The sequence below is a fragment of the Cervus elaphus genome, chromosome 20 (assembly GCF_910594005.1).
Source record: "Cervus elaphus chromosome 20, mCerEla1.1, whole genome shotgun sequence".
Classification (NCBI taxonomy): Eukaryota; Metazoa; Chordata; class Mammalia; order Artiodactyla; family Cervidae; genus Cervus; species Cervus elaphus.
In genome coordinates this window covers 59,509,064-59,529,030 of record NC_057834.1, presented here as the reverse complement: position 1 = coordinate 59,529,030, position 19,967 = coordinate 59,509,064, and positions in this window count along the sequence as shown.

Here is a 19,967-nt window from a genome sequence, read left to right as displayed (position 1 = left end):
GAGCCTGCTCCCCATTCTCACCCTCACCATCACATCACTCAGCATCCCAAACCCCACTTATTCCAACAAGCCTCCCAGAAATGGCATACACCGGCTGTTCAAGGCAGACACTGAAGTTCACTTTTTACCCCTCTCGCTTCCTAACCACCCAGATCCTATGCAAACAGGCTCTAAGTTCATGTCCTTTCCTCTAATGTGGGCTTCCCCAGGCTGTGACCATCATTTCTCAGGTACACTCCAGAAAACACCTCTCATCACATCTCCCTGGGCCCACTCTTGACCCCTTCCAATCCATCCTCACACTGCAGCCAGAAAGGACTTTATAAAATGCTCATGGGGCTGGGTCACTTGACTGCATAAAAGCCTTCGATGGTTCCCATGGCTCAGATAATGCTCCAAACCTCAACATGGCTTGATTTCTGTCACACAGTGGCACTTCTCAGACCCAACTCACCAGTTTAAGTCAACATTTTCACTTCTCCAAGTGCTTCAACTCTTTCTAGTGTCTAATTAATTAATTAATATGCATTGGCCATTAGACCTAAAGATCCACAAGGTCATGAGTCTTGTCTATTTTGTTTACCACTGTATATGTAGTAATAAGCACAGTGCCTGACATATATTTGGGAAATATATGATTTATTCATTCAGAAAATAGTCTTTAAGTGCTTAATGTGTGTCAAGTTTTATTATTGGTTCTTTGTGATATGGAAATAATACTTTTTTTAAAAGGGACAAAGTTCCTTGCCCTTAAGGAGTGTATATTCTAGTAGAGAGAGACAGAATAAACACAGTGAGAAAAGTATATATCTGATGGTGATAAATGCCATAGGAAAAAAAATAAGTGGGGAAGGAGGAGGGAAAGAGAAAGAAAGGAAGGGAGAGGCAATGAAAGAAAGGAGAGAGGGGTGAGGAGGGAGGGGGAGAACCAAGTGGGTATTTGGAGGACGAATGCTGCAACAACGGGAGCAGGCAAGTTCAAATGTCCTCGGTGGGCGTACGCCGTAAGAGTTCATGGGCCAAAAAGAAGGTCTGTGTGACTGGAGTGGAAAGAGCCAGAGGAGAGCAGTGAAAGACGAGTGCAGAGACACAAGAGACTCCATCATGCAGGGCCGGACAGCCTGAGGGAGCTCCATGAAGGTACCTAACGTGGAGCCACTGGGGTACCTTCAGTGAAAGTAAAAGTGAAATCGCTCAGTCGTGTCTGACTCTTTGCAACCCCATGAACTATTGCCCACCCTCCATCCATGGAATTTTCCAGGCAAGAGTACTGGAGTGGGTTGCCATTTCCTTCTCCAGGGGATCTTCCCGATCCAGGGATTGAACCCGGGTCTCCCGCTTTACCGTCTGAGCCAGCAGGGAAGTACCTTCAGTAGAGGAGCACTAAGGTGGGACAGGGCTTCCAGCAGTCTTACTCAAGATGCTATGTTGGTAATAGACTGAATGGGAGTAAAGATGGGAGCCAGAGTGCCAGGGAGGAGACTCCTGACACCATCCGGATGATAAACCATGACAGCTCCAGCCAGGGTGGTAGCCGAGAGTTTGAATGCCATACGGATTGTGAAGACAGAATTGGCACGGTTTACTGATAAGTGGATGTTGCGTATGAGGGGAAGAGGAATCAAGAATGATTCTAATGGGTTTTGGCCTAAGCAAACGAAAAGGCAGAATGGCCACTAAGGTGGGGAAGTCTGTGGAAGGAGTCAGTTTGAACAAATTAATTTTAAGCAACCTATTAGATAATTGAGACATTTCGTGCTGATCAGAGTTACATTTTTTTTAAATTAAAATATCACTTGTCAAAATGCCTCATACCTTTTAGCATGAGTCTCATATTTTTCAAGCCCAAGGCTCTGGCCCTATCCCAGACTTTATAGATGTCGTAAAGCTGTTCTAAGGGGATACATTAGTTCGGTACCGTCTGTGATGCCAGATCTCCAGAAGTGCTTCTGTCTAGATATTTACTCTGAGCATCGTTTTAAAATTTTAATAAGCAAAACATTCCTGGGTGTGCAGAAGGACTGGAGCTACTCTTCTTTCTAAAGCTTCCCAAACTCAGAGGTATTAGATGAGGTTTTCTTGGCCAGACCATGTGCCAGGTCCTCTGATAAACCATCTGCTAGGAATCTGTCCTTCCATAACACTGAGCCAAGCACTCCAGATGGGGTTGTGAAAGGACGCTAGTCTGGATAACGAAGGCGAAGGGAGAACCACAGGCATGTTTTCAAATCATTGCGCCTGGGCCATCAAGGACATCCTCAGATAATGTCCTTTCAGGCCTTCCTGGAGTAGTCAGATCACTGCTGGCCCAAGGATGGGATATTTAAGCCCAGAAAGCCCCTAAAAGAGCCTCTGTGGGTAAATTGGGGGCAGATGTTGCCCCCATGAGTAAAATTAAAAAAAAAAAAGATCACAGAACTCCAACCTGCTGAAAGACAAACATTTTACCGCAAATCTACAATATTAAATGAGTAGAGAGAACTTTCTTTTCTTAAAATAACTTGCTTGCTAAGGAAAAAGATGTGCACAGTTCTCAGACTCAAACGTGCATCCAAGGAAAAACGCCAAGTTCTACAGACAGTGCATAATCCACCTGCAGCCTCTTGTGACAGGCCTTCGGCGATTAAAATTTTAGTGTCTCTATTTGGAATGGGTTTTCCCATCTCAAAGAACTCAAGCAGCAAGGGGTCCAGCTGAATTCCTAGGGTGGTTCTAGGCAGTGCCTCTTTTGCTTTTCTTATATCGAATGGAGGAACAGGAAGAACCTGATGACTGATTTAAGTGTGTGTATTCAGTGTCTTAGTAGTGTCCAACTCCTTGCAACCCTATGGCCTATAACCCACCACGCTCCTCTGTCCATGGGGTTTCCCAGGCAAGAATACCGGAGCAGGTTCCCATTTCCTTCTCCAGAGGATCTTCCTGACCCAGGGATTGAACTCACGTCTTCTATGTCTCCTGCTTGGCAGGCAGATTCTTTACTGCTGGGCCACCAGGGAAGCCCGCCCAGTGTAGGAATGGCCATCAAATAACAAGTCTGGTTTTCTCTGAGAATTAGTTCACAAGACTGATTAGCAACCAGATTTCCAAACCCTGCAGGGAAAAAGGCAACAGCAATGAAATGAGGATAAAGCTCTTCAAAGGGTGGCTTTGAAGATGATAACATGCATTTGAACATTTAGGATCACTGTGAGTTTACTGTTTAAAACTTCTTTCATTTAGAATAGTTAAGTAATGCGCTGGGTAAATAAGAATAGATGGAGTGGTTTTTATTATTAAATGTATTAAATAACATGATACTCTCTTCTACTTAAATCTCAAAAATCAATGTAAATAGTTCAGTTAGATTCTGTTTTCAACAGTATCTAGGGTAGGAGTTCAAGTGGGGAGCCCTCTAGAGCAGTGCATAAAAATCTCAGAGGGAGTAGTTACTTGTAGAAACCATGCTTGTCTCTCCCAGCCTGGAAACTGATCCACTGCAAGTATAAGGCCCATACCTCTATACCCATAAAGATACCCAGGGGACCATGGGGATGCTCCAGCTTCACTGGTACAGATAAATGTTTTGAATGAATCGATGCATATCCATCATGAAGTACATTTGTAAATTTGTCTGTGATGGCAGGCGGCAATGACCCTGTCCTGAAAATTACTCTGGAATCATGCCCACAACACTGACATGCTAATCATGTGTTTGGGGGTCTAACCAGAGAGGCAGCAGGGCTTGAGGTTACAGGAGCCTGGGGTCCTGGCTGGGTCACTTGCTAGCTGTGTGACCTTGAGCAAGTGAAGAAAACTTTATGTGCTTGATCTCTTCACTTATAAAGTGGGTAGTAATTGTATAGCTCTTGGAGCAAAGTAAAGATGGAATGGTTAGTATGTACAGAGCATTTTCTCCAGTTCCCAGCCCATAACAGGTGCTGTATAGTGTTTGCTATCTCAATACCCCTGTCATTGTTGACAGAGATGAGGATTCTATACCGACTCTGGCAAGAAATGGATTAAAAGGATGCAGGCAGACAAGTTGCCAATAGTGTTCCATATCCTCAAATGACGTCACCGGAGGACGCAGGAGCCAGGGCAGAAGAGGAAGTCAGAGAGCACAGCTTGGGCACTTTTAGACTCTGCTGTGCAGGGAGAATGAACTGGCCGAGCTTCGTGGCTAGAGAACAAAGAGGGAGTTCGGAGGGCTTTTTGTCTTTTACAGAAATTGAAACATGGCAGTATCATTCTCTCTTCCAGCATCCTCCACCAAAAAAGAAAACGACTCTAAGGATTTGTGGCACCAATGTGTAAAGTGTAGAAAAACATGAAATTCTCAGCTTTTTCTTAATCTGCTGATGCTCAGGACAAACATAACACATTTAAAAATTTTGCATTTTAATGATCTTAGTAGTTTGAGCCATATAAAATTGCTGATTTGTGGATCAAAGAAGATAAACTATCAGCAGTTTTCATAGGGGTCAATTCATAATATGCCCAGGACATTGCTATTCTGTGCAGTACACTTTAATTGTTATTTTTTATGCTTTGTACTCAAGGGAAAATTTATTAAAGGGCATGTTTAAAAAGATGTATATGAAATAAAAACATTTCAAGGCTGACCTTTGGCTACGTAAAGATTGAGTTTGCATAAAACTTTCAGCCATTTTGTCTAGCTAATATCTGAAACTTCTAAAATTGGAAGGGACTTTTAGGGAATGAACACCTTTTCTAAACTTTTTTTTTTTTTTAATGAAGAAACTGAGGTCTGGGACTTCCCTGATGGTCCAGTGGTTAAGACTCCATGCTTCCAAAGCAGGGGGTGTGGGTTCAATCCCTGGTTGGGGAATTAAGATCCTGCATGCCTTGTGGCATGGCCAAAAAAGCACAGGGAAAAAAAAAGTAGGTATAGAGAGGATTTTCTCTTGTGAGCAAACTGAATCTCTATTGTCTGAGAATTTGTCAGGGTGTGTTCATAAAGAAGCCACATTCATGGTGTGGATAACACAGGTCTGAGCAGATTTGCTTTGACCTACCTTCTTCTTAGCCAGGTTCCTGATTCTGGGTATAATAAAGCTTGGGAGAAAAAGCCTTCTGTATCTAAGAATTCTCTGACCCCCTCAATCAAGTGACACTGCCAAGTTACAATCAAGTTACAATGTCCAGGAAAGAAATATTAAAAAAGAAGGTCCAGGGCATCTACCTTGCTTCCATATTAGGTACCTGATGTTACCCCTGCTTTATAGGAAACAGGTTCAGAGAAGCTGCCTGCACCCACACTGTCTGTATTCAGTTCAGTCACTCAGTCATGTCCCCATGCAACCCCAGGGACCACAGCACGCCAGGCCTCCCTGTCCATCACCAACTCCCGGAGTTTACTCAAACTCATGTCCATTTAGTTGGTGATGCCATCTAACCATCTCATCCTCTGTTGTACCCTTCTCCTCCCGCCTTCAATCTTTCCCAGCATCAGGGTCTTTTCCAGTGAGTCAGTTCTTCGCATCAGGTGGCCAAAGTATTGGAGTTTCAGCTTCAACATCAGTCCTTCCATTGAATATTCAGGACTGATTTCATTTAGGATGGACTGGTTGGATATCCTTGCAGTCCAAGGGACTCTCAAGCGTCTTCTCCATCACCACAATTCAAAAGCATCAATTCTTCAGCACTCAACTTTCTTTATAGTCCAACTCTCACATCCACACATGACTACTGGAAAAACCATAGCCTTGACTAGACAGATTTTTGTTGGCAGAGTGATGTCCACATTAGCTTAGAAAAAAGAGGCCACCTTCCTGAGAGCTTCCAGATCTCAACTGAGTGTATTTGATTGGGAGAACGGTCACAGGAGAAACCTGGTCTCAAGGAGTTTTGAAAATGCAGTGAGTTTTGAAAATCCACCTCCCGAACTGAAAAAGCACAAAGTAGAAATCAAGGCAATCCTCGGAGGAGGCCCTGTAGAGAATGCGTTGTACTAATTGGTTTTGGCGTCTTTTCCTGGCCAATAACAGGGGCATAGCCCCATGGGCTTAAACCAGCCCTGGTTTATTTCTTCAGCTCACAGTTTGGTCATTTCTTCAAGTGCAGTTGAGCCTTGACAAACGTGGTTTGAACTACAAGCCCACTTACATGTATATGTATATTTTTTCCAAAAAAAATGCTTCCCTGGATTTCTCTAGTGGTCCAGTGGTTAAGAATCTGCGCAGAGAACGCAGGTTCGATCTTTGGCTGGAGAGCTAAGATCCCACATGCGGAAGAGCAACTAATCCCGCACATTGCAACTACTGAACCCACGCACTCTGGAGCCTGTTTGCCACAACTAAGACCTGACATAGCCAAAAAAAATTAAATATATATATATATACATATATATATATATACATATATACACATATAGGTGAATTGGGGGGATATTTGTGACAATTTGAAAAAACTTGCAGACAAACCCTGTAGCCTGGAAATATTGAGAAAATTAAGAAAAAGTTATGTGTGTGGGTGATATTTAACATAAAATTAATAATGTGTTAGTTTTCTTACTGTTTCATAACTTTGCTTTCAAAAAATGACATTATCATGTGGTTTGTCTCTCTCATAATTGTGAAACTGAGGGTTAAATCCATGTCATCTGCCCTCACTAATCAAGGTGGTTTTAAGATTTGCATGTCCTCCTATGGGCACCATAATCCAAGCAATAAGATGTTTTCCTGGGGTTGTCTTCTAGTGACGTGGAGCCTGCTGCGTCTGGTTGGAGCTGAACTGGTTAAGACTGGATAGGACCGCCCACCCTTCAACTGGGCATGTGCGAATGACCTTTGCAGGCGCCCCACCTGTAGGCTAGTTACGCCTGCGCAGAACCATCCGTTGCTTCACCTTTCTCAAATCATTATCCTCGCGTCCCCGGGGCATCCCACTCCTCAGCCCGCAGTGCTGCTCGATGCCTCCCGCACTGCCTCACCTTTGGAGGAGAGGATTTGTTCTCCCATCTCAGGGTTTCGCTGCCTTGTGAATAAACCCCCTCTTTGCTGCAAACCTTGGCATCTAGGCGTTTTTGGCTTGCTGCGCATTGGGCAAGTGGAACCTGGTTCTATAACAATTGAAGAAACTGCGTATCTTCACAGCTAAGTGTTTTTTGTTTAATATAACATGTTTCTAGTATGATATTATGAGTATGGCTATAATACTGCGTGCCTTAAAAATGTTATAATGATTCATTCATTAATATATAGGCTAGGCTACCGTAAAGCTAATCGTATGAATTATACTAGGCTACCATAAAGCATGTTGCCATTTCTTCATTATCAATGCATGAATCATTACATCTGTAAATCCAAGTTTTTCACGTTATTTTTTTCACTTTTGATGCCTTACGTTAGTAATATATGTAACATTGACTATCTTTTGTATCACAAGACAGTCTTGATGTAGGGTCTGACTATCCTTGTAAAGAGGTGACAAATCACAGTATTGATAAATAGAATACAGTTCTCATAAAATATTTTCTTATGGTTTTCTTAAAACATTTTCTCTAGTTTTATTGTAAGAATACAGTTTATAATACATGTAATATATAAAGTATGTGTTAACTGTTTTATCAGTAAGACTGCTGGTCAACAGACTACCACTAGTTTAGTTTTAAGGGAGTCAATTGACTGTGGGGGTTAGGGGGTTGGGTGAACTAATGTTCGAGGGAAAACTATCTATGAGTAGGTGCTGGGGTAGATAGGAAGAATACCCGAGCAAAATCTGATAATTTTTAGGGGAAATGGGTGCTGGGTACCTAGTACTGTAGCGCTTACTACTGTTAGATACCTATGTTCTGATTTTCCAGTCTTATAAGTTGTCTGTCTCTACCTTTGTACACTTCTGTGAGTGTTTTCCTGGAACAAATTCTTAATGTTGAGTTGCTGGGTCAAAGTAGATGAATGTTTGATTTGGTCTTGATGAGCTTTCTGGAAGGAAGTTTGTTTCCCCCCAGCCAGTACCTCGTAACCCTGGGAGCTGCACGTGTACACACACAATATGCAGTTGTGTTTTAAGCTTTGCTAATTTGATAGGTAAAGGCCTGTGCTTCTCAGATAACACGTCACAGTGGTGTGCTAGGGTGTGTGAGGCCACCGAAAAAAGTTGTCACATCTTTGTGCAGCTGCAGTTCTTTCAGACTTACAGAAACTATTTTGTATTTCTTGATACTTGATACAAAATGAAAAATCCATACAAATTTTACTGATACAACATGAATTTTCAAAGAAATTTCCTGTTTACAATGGGATGCCCCTATCATCTCCTCCTCCCCAAGATTCTCCTGAATTCCAGAAATTCACTGTCCTCTGCATTAAGAGACCTTGGTAGAAATCTTGAAATAATTGCCCTTCACCGGGATTCTCTGATTATAGTCATTGATTAAATCTGTGAAGACGCAGATAATGCTGACCCTGAGTATAAAGATCACATTCAGAGGCAAGAAGTAGAAGGAAGAGCGAATGGAAAGAAGATGCTAAAACCTGACATCTGAGGACAAGTAGTTTCATCAAGGGCAAAGAAATTAGTCCAGAGGTTTAACGATAGAACCATGGCCTACCGTTTCTAGAAACAGAATCCAAGGCTTCTGCATTTTTGCCACAGGAAATCCCAGCCTGCAGTTACCAGCAGATGGCAGGGAATTGAAGCCTGCCTCTGCATGTCCCACCACCATAGGGAAACCCTTGTTAAAACAAGCCACAGTCTCTTTGTGATTGTTGAATGGTATTTGGTTAAAATGGTATAAATTGTCTTATTCATTAGAATCATGTGGTATTTGGAATACAGTGATATTCAACGAAAGCTCAAGTGGTAAATGGGGAAAAGGTAGTATCCAGTTAAACTCACTTAAGAATACCAAGTGTCATTGTGAAGGCATCGTTGATGGGTATTGTGTGCTTCAATTATCCTAATGACTAAAATGACTTTTCTGGTTTATTCTAAATGTAGGAGTCCCAAAACAATTCAGTTTTATTTGATGCACCGCAGCTAAATTAAGTCTGTGTCCTCATAGCTCTTAAAGACAAAATACAAAAAAGACAGACATTCAAGCCAAGTGATTTTCACCTGAATGAATACTTAACACATCAGGGTTAGCAAGATAGTAACCGATAGAGCTTGACTACATATTACTGAGTGAAGAGCACCCTTTCAGGTTTGTTCATGCAGGAATATGTCTCTAATAACATGTAATAGCATGGTGGTTATGTCTGGGATAAGATTAATTTTCTCCCCAGTAAACCTGGATTCAGTAGTCTATGTGGACATTCTCTTTGCCTCTGGATCCACTTTTTACCTGCCCATAGGCAGCAGATCTTTAGGGCCAGCACTAAACAGGGGCCTTGATCTCTGGCCTGTGATGGTTTGTGAGAGGCCCTGGAAGGGATGGGAGGGTAGAAGACATTGAAGCCAAGGTATTTGTTCCCCACATCTCTCCGTTGGGTGTAGGTCGGCAGTGACTCATCTCAGGCCCTCTCCCCAGCTTCCTCCAGCAGTTCAAGTTCCTCCAGCAGTTCAGGTTGCTGAAACCGCTCATTACTCTTGCTCCTCTGAGCCCTATTCTGCATTGCTTCAAGTCCAACGATGCTTCAGTGGTATCCTTTAACCCTGCCCTGGGCTCTGTAAACAGTCTCTCCATTAGTCATGTGCCTTATGTTCCTTGCTGGGAGGGGACAAATGCAGCTCTTGTAGATTCTGTCATGCAGATTGAAATGCACAGGAAAAGTCCTCAATCCCCCCAACCCACACTCCGAGTAGAAATGAGCACTTGACCAACCAAGAATTTATTTGGGTTTTTGAAAATGTTTTTGCTTTCAGAGATGACTCCTTATAGAATGAGTCATCCTGTTGATGACTTGGTGTCCTTTCCAGTTGTACCCTAAGAAATTGATAATTAGCACTGATAACACAGTCTTAATCTCTGAGGCCAACGGTATTGCTTTTATTGGAGGAGGTGGGAGGGGAAAAGGGAGTGCCTGATAATAAGGGGGAAAAAATCTGACATTCAAGAATAAGTCTTAACACACATTCCGTAAAGAACAATTAGTGTGACTACCGCTACACTCCTAACTCTGGTGCAATAAAACATTAAATCCTTGTCTATCCTTCTAATGTCTAGTAACTGAACATGAAAAATTCAAAGTTGCATGAAACTTTTACAACTAAATACAGTCCTTGCCTTTCTCGTAATCAGTCTCAAGTAAAATGCTTTCAGATCCTTCTCATATGAGAACTTATAGAGCTACTATGAGAACATATAGATGGTCAGGGCATTGGATATTGGACATAGTGAAAGTTAGTCATGGAGAATTTTAGGTAGTCAATCTGCCAGTCAGAGAAGTGGAGTCAGTATGAATACCATGAGATAAGAGCTTTATTATAGGAATTAGATCTCACACAACAATAGAAGTAAAGGCCTGGGAAGGAGAGTAGAGGAACAGAAAATAAGTCACAAGCTACACCTTCTGAAGTGCTGGAATGGTAAGCAGGTCAGAGTTAGTAGGACTATGAGAAGCCAAGCACATCTAGCCACCGACCACAAAAAAGATGGAAAAATCTGGGGATCTGTTGCCTCTGTATAGCTACCACCTTTGTGATTCCCCAGTCAAGCATCTGGTATGAGATCTATCACTGCTGTTGGTCAACAAGGCCAAGCAATAGGAAGATGAGCTAGAGACACAGTGAAGGGGTGTCAGGAAAAACTATAACCTCCCAGGTTCTCCCAGGCTTGTTCAGCACCATTTATCTAACGTGACTTCTTCTGGGAGTAATGGCCACTGTTTTCTGTCTGTCTGCTAGATCTCAGGCAAGTTCCTCGGTTGACTATCACTCAGAACCATTCAGAAAAGGGGATTCTAGGCAATGTATTTCCCAAATTAGCCAAATCAGTAAAGCATAATCCAGCACAGTTCATTCCTATTCAACTATACATTCCTCATCAAGCAAATTTAACTTCTTAATAAAGACAGGAGAGACAATAGTAAAACCATGGTTCTGCCTAACATGGTTAACATGGTACAATTATTTGAAAGTGTTCAATCTCTCCTCCAGAAAGGACATATGCAAAATCTCCTATGCTACTTTATCTGCCTTTTGGTGGCATTCATTCCTCTTCTAGCTGAGTCACTCCCACTCGGATAGCCTGTAACTTAAATATTGAGATGTGAGGTTAATTGCTATGAATATATCTTATGTTAGATAGTAGAAAAACTAGTTAAATATGTCTATCATTTATATGAATACATTTATATTAAAGCAACAGATTTATCACTATTTTATTCCTTATTTCTACAACTGGTCATGTGATTGTAACTGGTATTTCTAAATTCATCCACTATTTATTCCCTATTCATATAATTTTTCTTCTTAGCTGGTAGGAGTCTCTAAACTTTATGCATGAAAGGTTTAAACATTTTATACTGTCCTGAGGTAGCTTTTCATTAACTTTTATCATAGGTTGTATGAATAGCACATAGGTTGTATGAATAGCACTAATACACATCTCAGGCGAGCTCTGGTTCTTTTTTCTTTACCTTATTATTTTGTATTGGGGTATAGCCGGTTAACAAACAATGCTGTGATAGTTTCAAGTGAACAGTAAAAGGATTTAGCCACAGGAATACATGTATCCGTTCTCCCCCAAACACCCCTCCCATCCAGGCTGCCGCATAACACTGAGCAAAGTTCCTTTTGCTATACAGTAGGTCCTTGTTGGTTATCTACAGTAGGTCCTTCTTGGTTATCCGCTTTAAATGTAGTAGTGTGTCCATGTCTATCCTAAACTCTGTAACTACCCCTTCCCCCCATCCTTCTCCCTAGCAACCATAAGTTCATTCTCAAAGTCTGCAAGTCTGTTTCTGTTTTGTAAGTACATTTGTATCATTTTTTAGATTCCATATATAAAGGATGTCATACGATATTTCTTCTTCTCTGTCTGACTTCACTCAGTATGACACTCTCTAGATCCGTCCATGTTCATGACAATTGCATGAAAAATTGCATTATTTCAGTCAAATGGCTGAGCAATATTACATTGTATTAATATATATGTACCACATCTTCTTTATCCATTCCTCTGCCAATAGACACTTAGGACATTTGCTTCCATGTCTTGGCTATTGTAAACAGTGCTGCAATGAACACTGGGGTGCTTGTATCCTTCAGATCATGTTTTTCTCCAGATATATGCTTAGTAATGGGGATATGTATATATGCTTATGCAGGGTCATATGGTAGCTCTGTTTTTAGTCTTTTAAGGAATCTCTCTACCTGTTTTCCATAGTGGCTGTACCAATTTACATCCCCAGCAACAGTGTAGGAGGGTTCCCTTCTCTCCATACCCTCTCCAGCATTTATTGTTTGTGGATTTTTTGATGATAGCCATTCTGGCTGGTGTGAGATTATATTTCATTATAGTTTTGATTTGCATTTCCCTAATAATTAGCAATATTAACATCTTTTCATGTGCATGTTGGACATCTGTATGTCTTCTTTGAAGAAATGTCTGCTTAGGTCTTTGGCCCATTTTTTTTATTGGGTTGTTTGTTGTGACGCTGTTAAGTGTCATGAGCAGTTTGTAAATTTTGGAGACTAATCCCTTGTTGGTCACATTATTTGCAAATATTTTTTCCCAATTTGTGGGTTGTTTTTTCATTTTGCTTATTGTTTCCTTTGCTGTGCTTTTGAGTTTAAGTAGGTCCCATTTGTTTCCTTTTGTCTTTATTTCCATTATTCTGAGAGATGGATTAAAAAAAATTGCTACAATTTAAGTCAGAGAGTGTATTGCTTATGTTTTTCCTCTAGGAGTTTTATAGTATCTCTGATTTCACATTTAGGTCTTTAGCGCATTTTGAGCATATTTTTGTGTGTGGAGTTAAGGAATGATCTCATTTCTTTACATGTGACTGTCTAGTTTTCCCAGCACCATTTGTTGAAGAGACTGTCTTTTCAACATTGTATGCTGCTGCTGCTACTAAGTCACTTCAGTCGTGTGTGAGCCGACTGTGTGAGCCCATAGACGGCAGCACACCAGGCTCCCCCGTCCCTGGGATTCTCCAGGCAAGAACACTGGAGTGGGTTGCCATTTCCTTCTCCAGTGCATGCTTGCATGCTAAGTCACTTCAGTCGTGTCCGACTCTGTGCAACCCTATGGACAAGAGCCCACCAGGCTCCTCTGTACACAGGATTCTCCGGGCAAGAATACTGGAGTGGGTTGCCATTTCCTCCTTCATCCAACATTGTATAGTCTTGTCTCTTTCATCACAGATTAATTGACCATAAGTGCATGGGTTTATTTCTTGATTTTCTGTCCTGTTCCATTGTTCTATATTTCTGTTTTTGTGCCAGGACCATATTGTTTTGATGAACGTACCTTTGTAGTACAGTCTGAAGTCAAGGAGCCTGATTCCTCCAGCTGTTTTACTCTCTCAAGATTGCTTTGGCTATTTGGGGTCTTTTGTGTCTCCATACAAATTTTGAGGCTTTTTTTCTGTTCTAGTTCTGTGAAAAATGCCTTTGGTAATTTGATAGGGTTTTCACTGAATCTGTAAACTGCCTTGGGTGGTATAGTCATTTTGACAATACTGATTCTTCTAATCCATGGACATGGTGTATCTATCCATCTGTTTGTGTTGTCTTCAATTTCTTTCAGCAGCATCTTGTAGTTTTTGGAGTGCAGGTTGTCTCCTTAGACACAAACCTAGATTTATTCCTATTTATTTTTATTATTTTTGATGTGATGATAAATGGAATTGTTTCTTGAATTGCTCTTTCTGGTCTTTCATTGTTGGTATTTAGGAATACAACAGATTTCTGTGTATTAATTTTGTAGGCTGCAACTTTACCAAATTTATTGAGTTCTAGTAGTTTTCTGGTAACATCTTTGTATGTTGTATATGTAGTATCATGTCATCTGCAGATAGTGAGAGTTTAATTCCTTTTCCAATTTGGATTCCCTTTGCTTCTTTTTCTTCTCAGATTGCTGTAGTTGGGATTTCCAAAACTATGTTGAATAAAAGTGGTGATGGTGGACATCCTTGTCTTGTTTCTTATCTTAGAGGAAATACTTTCAGCTTTTCACCATTGATTATGTTATTAGTTGTAGGTTTGTTATTGTAGATATTATGTTGAGGTATGTCCCCTCTATGCCCACTTTCTGGAAAGTTTTTAATCATAAATAGTTACTGAATTTTGTCAAAAACTTTTTCTTCATTTATTGAGATGATCATGTGATTTTTATTTTTCAGTTTGTTGATGTTGTATATTACATTGATTTGTGGGTATTGAAGAATTCTTGCATCCCTGGGATGACTTCTGCTTGATCATGTTGTTTGATCTTTTTAATGTTGTGTTGGATTTGGATTGATAGTATTTTGTTGAGGATTTTTGCATCTATGTTTGACCTGTAATTTTCTTTCTTTCTTTTTTTTTTTTTATGGCACCTTTGTCTAGTTTGGTATCAGGGTGATGGTGGACTCATAGAATGAGTTTGGACATTTTCCTTCTTCAACTTTTGGGAACAGTTTCAGAAGGATACGTATTAATTCCCTAATTGTTTGTTAGAATTTGCCTGTGAAGCCATAAGGCCCTGGACTTTTCTTTGTTGGGAGATTTTTTTTTAATCACAGTTTCAATTTTAGTGCTTGTAATTGGTCTGTTCATATTTTCTGTTTCTTCCTGGTTCAGTCTTGGGAGGCTGTACCTTTTTAAGAAAATGTCTGTTTCTTCCAGGTTTGTCCACTTTATTGGCATACAGTTGCACATAGTAGTCTCTCATCTTTTGTATTTCTGTGGAGTCAGTTGTAACTTCTTTTCATTTCTAATTTCATTGGTTTGAGCACTTGCCTGTCTTGTCTTGGTGAGTCTGTCTAAGAGTTTATCAATTTTATTTTTTCAAAGAACCAGCTTTTAGTTTTGTTAATCTTCACAATTGTTTTCTTTGTCTCTAGTTCATTTATTTCTGCTCTGATCTTCTACTAACTTTAGGTTTTTCTTGTTCTTCTTTCTCTAGTAGTTTTATGTGTAGGTTAGGTTGTTTGTTGGAGATTTTTCTTATTTTCTTGAGGCAAGATTGCGTTGCTATAAACTTCCTATTAGAACTGCTTTTGCTGCATCTCATAGGTTTGGAATTTTGTGCTTTCATCTTCATTTGTTTGTAGGTTTTTTTTTTTAAATTTCTTCTTTGATTTCTTCAGTGGTCTATTTATTTAGCAGCATATTGTTTAGCTACCATGTGTTTGTGGTTTTTTATAGCCTTTTTCTTATAGTTTATTCCTAATATCATGATGTTGTGACCAGAAAAGATACTTGATATGATTTCAGTTTTCTTAAATTTACCAAGGCTTTTCTTATGGCCCAGCATCCTGGAGACTGTTCTGTGTGCAGTTGAGAAGAATGTGTAGTCTGCTGGTTTTGGATTGAATGCTCTATAAATATCAATTAAGTCCAACTCGTCTAAAGTGTCATTTAAGACCTGTGTTTTCTTATTAATTTCCTATCTGGATGATCTGTCCATTGATGAAAGTAGGGTATTAAAGTCCCCCACTATTATTGTCAGTTGTTACTGTCAATTTCTTCCTTTATGGTTGTTATTATTTACCTTACATAATGAAGTGCTAGAGTAGCTCTAATTCTAGATGTATTCTTCCCTGACCCATCGTGAAATAGCAACTTAACTTCCCCTTGGTAATCAAGTATCAGTGTAGTAACCTCCTTTTTGCCTGTTAGTTCAGTTGTTTGAAGAGCACAAAGTGACCAAGTGGTAGCTTCAACTTCCAGCTTAATGGATTTGTTGAATTCCAAGTGGAAGCATTCTGTCTTAAACTAAGAATGATTTTAGCCTGAAGCTAAAGGAATGGGAAGCAAAATTTCACTAAAGGGCAATAAGTATAATTGTGAAAGTACTCACACTCATGACATTCCTTAATTATCAGACATGAAAATCTTGACTATGGGAAAAACAACTTATATTGGTCTCTGATTTGGGGGTATATACTATATACTGGAGGATAGTACCCCAACTTTGTAGTATTGCTAGCCAGATGGATCCATAACTGAATCTTTAGTTCTGTCAGGCCAACTGCTTCAGTATGATGGGAAATATGGTAATACCAGTAAAGTCTGAGCATAGGACCATTGTTGCACTTAATTTGCTACAAAATGAATTCTTTGATCTGAAGCAATGCTCTGTAGAGTAATGAATAAGGCAGTCTGCAATTCCATAGATAGTGATTTTGGCAAAAGCACTCTGTGCAATGAAGAAATCTGTACCCAGTGAAAGCATTTATTCCAATGAGAACAAAGCACTGCTATTCTATAATGGAAGCCATCCAGAGTAATCAAGTGACTGGCTGGTTCCCTTGGGGAATGGCACCGTATTTAGCACTCGGGGCTGCTCATTGTTGGTAGGCTGAGAGTTCAGCACAGGCTGTGGTCAGATCAGCTTTGAAGAGTGGAATTCCATGTGGCTGAGCCCATGAATAATAATGCCAATAATCAAGATTTAATCAGGGAACTGGAGCCACTTTGACTGTTATTGGATTATTGTTGTTTTTGTTCAGTTGCTGAGACCTGTCCAAGTCTTTGAGACCCCGTAAACTGTAGCCTGCCAGCTTCCTATATCCATGGCGTTCTCCAGGCAAGAATACTGGAGTGGGTTGCCATTTTCTTCTCCAGGGGATCTTCCCAGACCAGAGATCGAACCTGTATTCCCTACTTAGCAGGCAGATTCTTTACCAGTGAGCCACCAGGGAAGCCCATGACTGTTATTGGACATCTTATATCAATACAACTGTGGCAAATACTAGACAAGTTACATCCATCCTGAAGGGTATGTTGGAAGAACCAAGTTAGTCACCAACCAGTCCTCCTGAAACACAGGGGCAGGGTGGCAAAGTCCAGGCTTCAAGGGAAATCTAAGTGATCCTATAAGAACTTCAAAAGGGAAATTTTTGATAGTTCTGTGGGAAGCTGTGGCCTCTCTACTCCTGGCTCTGTGTATCCTCAGCCAAAAGTCTGGTTTTGAATGTAGGAGTTAGGTCTAGTAGTTGGAAAGAAGATCTGGATAAACAGTAGAGAAGAAAGATGACAAGCAGTATCCCCTGGGTACTTCTGAGTCTGTTCTTCTCCACATTCAGTAAGTTTCCTACATACGAACGAGTCCCATTCCAAGAGCATGTTTGTGAGTCCAGTTTGTTTGTAAGCTAAACAAATTTAGCCTAGGTACTCAGCTAATACAATCAGCTATGTATAGTACTGAACTGTAATAGGTTTATAATACTTTTCAAACAAATAACACACAAAAAAGCAAAAAATAAAACTTCTAAAATTTATTTTTTAATTGGAGGAAAATTGTTTTACAATGAGGTATTGGTTTCTCCCATACAACAACACAAATCAGCCATAATTATACATATATCACCTCCCTCCTGCCCCCAACCCCATCCCATTAGGTTGTCACAGGGCATCAGGCTAGGCTCCCTATGTTATATAGCAACTTCTCACCAGCTGTTTTACACATGGTATTGTATATGTGTTGATGCTACTTTCTCTGTTTGTCCCACTCTTTCTTTCCCTACTGTCCACAAGTCCATTCTCTATATCTGCATCTTCATTCCTTCCATGAAATAGGTTCTTTGATACTAGTTTTCCAGATTCCATATATATGATGTATGTTTTTCTCTTCTGACTTACTTCACTCTGTGTGACAGGCTCTAGGGTCATCCACCTCAATACAACTGACTCAAATTCATTCTTTTTAATTGCTGAGTAATATTCCAGGTTCCTATGCAATATTGTTCTTTATAGTAGCAAACATCACTTCCATCACCAGTCACATCCACAGCTGGGTATTGTTTTTGCTTTGGCTCCATCTCTTCATTCTTTCTGGTGTTATTTCTCCACTCTTATCCAGTAGAATATTGGGAACCTACCAACCTGAGGAGTTCATCTTTCAGTGTCATATCTTTTTTTCCTTTTCATACTGTTCATGGGGTGCTCAAGGCAGAAATACTGAAGTGGTTTGCCAGTGAATTCTCCAGTGCTGTAAAGGACAATATTTATTTAATTGTTCAGTATTTCTTTAATTGAACAAATAAGCAGTTTTTCTCCAATTAAAAAATAAATTTCAAAAGTTTTCTTTTTTCTTTTTTTAATGTATTATTTATGTGAAAAGTACTATAAACCTATTATAATTCAGTTCAGATGCTGTAAAGAAAAATATTGCATAGGAACCTGGAATGCTAGGTTCATGAATCATGGTAAATTGGAGTGGTCAAACAGGAGATGGCAAAAGTGAATATTGACATTTTAGGAATCAGTGAACTAAAATGGACTGGAATGGGTGAATTTAACTCAGATGACCATTTAATTCAGGTGCCCATTTAACTCAGATGACCATTATATCTACCACTGCGGGCAAGAATGCCTTAGAAGAAATGGAGTGGCTCTCATAGTCAACAAAAGAGTCTGAAATGCAGTACTTGGGTGCAATCTCAAAAATGACAGAATGATCTCTCTTCGTTTCCAAGGCAAACCATTCAATATCACGGTAATCCAAGTCTATGCCCAGACCAGTAGCACTGAAAAAGCTGAAATTGAACCGCTCTATGAATACCTACAAGACCTTTTAGAACTAACACCCAAAAAAGATGTCCTTTTCATTATAGGGGACTGGAATGCAAAAGTAGGAAGTCAAGAAACACCTGGAGTTACAGGCAAATTTGGCCTTGGAGTACAGAATGAAGCAGGGCAAAGGCTAATAGAGTTTTACCAAGAGAACGCACTGGTCATAACAAACACCCTCTTCCAACAACACAAGAGAAGACTCTACACATGGACATCACCAGATGGTCAACACTGATATCAGATTGATTATATTCTTTGCAGCCAAAGATGGAGAAGCTCCATACAGTCACAAAAACAAGACTGAGAGCTGACTGTGGCTCAGATCATGAACTCCTTACTGCCAAATTCAGACTTAAATTGAAGAAAGTGGGGAAAACCACTAGACCATTAAGGTATGACCTAATCAAATCCCTTACGTTTATACAGTGGAAGTGAGAAATAGATTTAAGGGACTAGATCTGATAGACAGAATGCCTGATGAACTATAGATGGAGGTTTGTGACATTGTACAGGAGACAGAGATCAAGACCATCCCCAAGAGAAAGAAATGCAAAAAAGCAAAATGGCTGTCTGAGGAGGCCTTACAAATAGCTGTGAGAAGAGAAGTGAAAAGCAAAGGAGAAAAGGAAAGATATACCCATTTGAATGAAGAGTTGCAAAGAATAGCAAGGAGAGATAAGAAAGCTTTCCTCAGTGATCAATGCAAAGAGATAGAGGGAAACAATAGAATGGGAAAGACTAGAGATCTCTTCAAGGAAACTGGAGACACCAAGGGAACATTTCATGCAAAGATGGGCTCACTAAAGGACAGAAATGGTATGGACCTAACAGAAGCAGAAGATATTAAGAAAAGGTCGCAAGAATACACAGAAGAACTGTACAAAAAAAGTCTTCATGACCCAGATAATCATGATGGTTTGATCACTCACCTAGAACCAGACATCCTGGAATGTGAAGTCAAGTGGGCCTTACGAAGCATCAGTACGAACAAAGCTAGTGGAGGTGATGGAATTCCAGTTGAGCTATTTCAAATCCTAAAAGATGATGCTATGAAAGTGCTGCACTCAATATGCCAGCAAATTTGGAAAACTCAGCAGTGGCCATGGGACTGGAAAAGGTCAGTTTTCATTCCAATCCCATCACTTCATGGCAAATAGATGGGGAAACAATGGAAACAGTGACAGACGTTATTTTCTTGGGCTCCAAAATCATTGCAAATGGTGACTGCAGCCATGAAATGAAAAGACACTTGCTCCTTGGAAGAAAAGCTATGACCAACCTAAACAGCATATTAAAAAGCAGAGATATTACTTTGCCAACAAAGGTCTGTCTAGTCAAAACTATGGTTTTTC